Here is a 4,640-nt window from a genome sequence, read left to right on the forward strand (position 1 = left end):
CTGAATATCTGCCTTTTTTTTTTTTTTTTAAGAAGTGCAAATGTTACCTCTCACACCTCTATTCTGTTGCTGGCCTGGGCTGGCCAGCAGGGTTCCCAGGCTCGAGGCCATGTCTGAAGTGTTGTTGGACAGTGTGGATCTGTGACCCCTTGGTCTTTGGGGACGTGGGGCACCCCGAGACACCCACAGTCTTGCGAGGGCTTACGGCTCTGTGTGTGGCTGCTCTGAGGCAGCCTTCGGTGGGGAGGAAGGAGAGCAGAGCCCATCTGTCCTGGTGCGGAAAATGCCCAAGAAACCAAAGAAATGGTACAAAAAAACATCATCTGCCCTGGTGCCATTTCTGTAAAAAAAAAAAAAAAAAAAATTCACTCTGAATGTGGTTCTGTGCTTGAGGAGGATAGAAAATACCTGGAAAGGCACAGAAAGTGTTCTTATGGGGTCAGCGCCGGGAAGTGGGATGGGAGGCTTGGGAGTGTGTGCAAAGGAGGAAGTGGCATATTTTATTCTAGTTTATTTGGTAGAGCAAGTGATGAAAGTGAAGCTTGAGTGATCAGAGCAGCTCGGCCTGGCCATGGGTAGATCCCAGCGTGTCCCGCCTCCCGCCTGCAGCTGCAGCTCTGTTTCTCAGTCACAAATGAGACAAGTGGCCTGAGGTTGTGGGCCGAGGAGGGGCAGCTCGGTGTCCCCAGCACCTGACTGTCCAGGCTGCTCTTGGGCCAGCCTGAGGGAAGGGGCGGAGGAGAGCTGGGAGGGTGCACAGTGCGTCCTCCTCCCCCGCCCTGGGACTGAGGTAAGCCCAGGCTGCTGTCAGGATGGAGGAAGATGCCCTCAGGACGGAGGAAGAGGCCGATGGAGTTTGGTCAGCAGCCAGTGTGGTCTTTCCCACAGGGGATTCGCAGTGCCCCAACTAGCAGGAAAAAACTCTGCTTTAGTTTTTAAATTTTGCTCATTCTCTTTATCGTGCTGGTCATGGTAAGATTTGGATATTGTTGGTAGGAATCAGTGTCAATTGCGTACAGTTGACTCTTGTCCAACACAAGCTTGAGCTTTGCGGGTCAACTTATAGGTGGATTTTTTCAACCAAACTCAGGGAGAAAATACAGTGTTCTGCCACGTGAAACGCATGTCGGAGGGCTGATTCTTTGTACACGCAGAAAATACAGTGTTCCTGCCATGTGAAACGCGTGTCGGAGGGCCGACTCTTTGTACACGCAGGTTCGGCAGGTCCACCTGTGGGGCTTGAATGTGCCTGGATTTGGTGTCCATGGGGTCCTGGAACCGACTCCCTGAGTCCAGCGAGGCTGGCCCCGGGATCGACTCCTTGAGGACAGCGAGGCTGGCCCCGGGACCGGCTCCCTGAGGACAGCGAGGCTGTTTCTAGTAGCAGGTGGTTTATTTTGTGTTTTCCCCCTGGCTCCACACCCCGTTCTCAAAGACACGGCTGTCACAGGGGGACCAGCTGGGGCAGGGGAAGAGTGGAGGGCACCTGGTAGAAGTGGCCGTGGACTCTCTTAGGAACGATAACCGTGACACCTACCGTAGACGAAGATGTTGTTGGTCTGCACTCTTCTCGTGTTGGTCTGGGGCATACAGTGGCCGTGGGCTGGTGTGGTCCACAGCCCCGGTCTGGGGCATGCAGTGGCTTTGGGCTGGTGTGGTCCACAGCCCCGGGCTCCGTGGTCCCTGACCCTGAAATCCCATCCGGTCCTGTGTCACCTTGGGCCAGCTGTCTCCTGAGGGGAAGGGAACAGGGAACAGCCCTCCCCGCATGGCCTCCCCAGCACCACCCACCCCCAGGACCTCCAGTGTTGACCCTGCTGGGGGCTCCTCTCTCCTGGGGGGACCTTGTCCCTACAAGAGGACTCCATGGGCTGCAGGAGGTGTCGAGCTATTTTCTCTCCTGGAACTGGGTTGCTGGCAGCTCCCAGATGCAGGAGGAAAGGCTCGGAAGTGCCTTCATAATAAGGAGTTGTTGACGTGAACTTTGGACAGCAAACACTGCTTACATTTCCTTTTCCATTTTGATGCGTTAATGGTGTGCGGCAACACCGTGACACACGGGGATGCAGGTGACGGGTGACCCCCCCCGCAAGGGGGCCATGCACCTGTTTGATAAGAAGGCATGCTTCTCTTACTGCAAATAAAAACTTTTAATGGTTTTCTGCCAGAAAGACCCTGTCCTTTATGTAGGATACATAGAGGATCATTTGGCCAGGGATTGGGGATTTGGGGTTAAACTAAAAACAAATTAATTTCATTTTGTAGCACTCTGAACCCATTTGAGTTAATTATTCATTGAGAATTTGAATAGCACACACTGTTCTGACTTCCAATTTCCCCCTAATGAACGGCATTTGCTGTAACATGACAAAACCCTTGGTCTTAGAATTACTGGGTAATGTGGAAAAAGTCAAAGTTGGTTCTCTGTTGTTTTGCTTTAAGGAAATTATATTACTTTGCAGCCACTTAGTTTTCTCCTTTCCAGTAAGAAAAATTGCTTTCTTACTACCTGAAAATTCGTGAAGGTCAAGGGGACACAGGCTGCAGTGCATTAAAAGCCACCATCAAATGTGGACGTGGACCGAGTTTTCCCCTGTTCTCTCCCACCATCAAATGTGGATGTGGACTCAGTTTCCCCCTGGTCTCGCCCATCATCAAATGTGGACTTTGACCCAGTTTCCCCGTGTTCTCGCCCATCATCAAACGTGGACGTGGACCCAGTTTCCCCCGTTCTTTCCCACCATCAAATGTGGACGTGGACCCAGCTTCCCCCTGTTCTTGCTAACCATCAAATGTGGACTTGGACACACTTTCCCTCTGTTCTTGCCCAGCATCAAATGTGGACACGGATTCAGTTTCCCTCTGTTCTTGCCCACCATCAAATATAGATGTGGACCTAGTTACCTTCTGTTCTCACCCACCATCAAATGTGGGTATGGACCCAATTTCCTTCTGTTCTTGCCCACCATCAAATGTGGGCATGGACTCAGTTTCCCTCGGTTCGTGCCTACCTTGCCACCATGGCTCATTTCACAATCACTCAGGAAAGGAAGAAACATTATTTTTAATAGGCATGAGGGCAGTTGTTTTTAACCTAAGGAACAGGACATAATTCCAGCAATGGGAATGACCAGCCGAGTGGGTCTGTGTGAGGTTTGGAAGAAAAAAAGGATTTTAAGTTCCCCTCTCTGTGTGTGCCCACCTCCCCCAGTTGAGAGTCACAGATTTAATTACTTTAATTTTGAGCTTAAAATAATTTGACAACCTAACAAAAACTACTACAGTCCTATAAAATTCTGCTGTGTGTTTGGTTTTTCAGTTGCTTTTCTGAATATGGTAAATGAATGCATTATGAGTTGTTATTTTAGTAATTGCTGTAAAAATTAATGTATGTTATAACCAAGTGTTATAAAGTTAATTTAGCACCAAAGTAAAGCTAAAGCTGCATTGATTTCCCAGTGTAGTTGTGCATAACAACGGCTCCATGAGGCAGGGGCTGTGACCCTGCAGTCTGGTGGAAGCAGGTGCCACCTGGCTGGTGCGTTCGCTGCCCGTCCCCTCTTGCTGCCAGGCAGCTTTGCAGTTTCCAGGCTATGCGGGAATTGAGGCCGGTGGTCAGTAAGAGACGGTGGGGAGTTGGGTGGTGCAGGTTGGCGTGGGGTGGAAGGAGGCGTGGAGAGCCTGGGGAAGCCTGGACAGCAGCTCCGGTACCTGCACAGGGGGGCAGGGTGCAGCGGCACGGGACAGTGAGTAGCTCCTGGAAACAGCCGTTGGGGTTTTTATAGATGAGTCTGTCTTCAGCTCTGCATCCCTTTCCTGCTGAGTCCGGGTGGAGGGTGGAGGCGTCGAGCGCTTGTTTCTCCAGGTGAGGGCCCATCGGACACAGCCAGTGTTTCCTGGAGTCCCCTCACCTGGGAACGTGCCCCTGCTCTTTTCAGAACAAAACAAATCTTAGTTAAACTTGACACATCACCTTTCCAGAAGGTGTTTAAGTCTGTATGCCTGTTAAGTCACCTAACTTTAAAGAGTAATGATACAATATGCTTCTTTTTAGGGGAGAAAACCTAGCTGATTTAAAAGATAAAATCAGAGGTTGGGGTCGCAGCATTTTGGAGGAGACTTGGTTTATGTCCTAGTGGGCAGCAGTGTTTCCTCAACTATGGTGTTTGCTCTATTATTACATTACAGAGGTGACACTTCAAGCATAGGGAAATGGAAGGCAAAACAGCGCCCCCATTCAGAGATAAACGTTATCAACATATTCATGCACTTCCTTCTGCTGTTTTTGCTCTTCACTTTTTGTTTTAAGACCACGTTCGTAGGATGGATATATAATTGTTTATGGTGACTTTAAAAGCACCTTTCTTGCTAAAAAGAGTATTTTTTCAGTCTGGAAAATTTAGACAACATGTTTTGTTTAAAAATTAATTATAATACCACCGTGAAGTCATCAATGTTTTTATACATTTTCTTGGTCTCTTTATGGACTTAATAGATACAATTTAACAAATTGGAAATAACGTAATATTATGCATAAAATGTTTCTTGGCATTAGAGATGGAGCAGAGAGGAGGCACAGGGCTTCCCGCTGGCTGAGGTCCTCCCAGGGTGTGACCAGCAGCCTCCCAAGTTTAGGGTCT

Source organism: Macaca nemestrina, unplaced genomic scaffold, assembly GCF_043159975.1.
Source record: "Macaca nemestrina isolate mMacNem1 unplaced genomic scaffold, mMacNem.hap1 Scaffold_115, whole genome shotgun sequence".
In the NCBI taxonomy this organism is placed as follows: domain Eukaryota; kingdom Metazoa; phylum Chordata; class Mammalia; order Primates; family Cercopithecidae; genus Macaca; species Macaca nemestrina.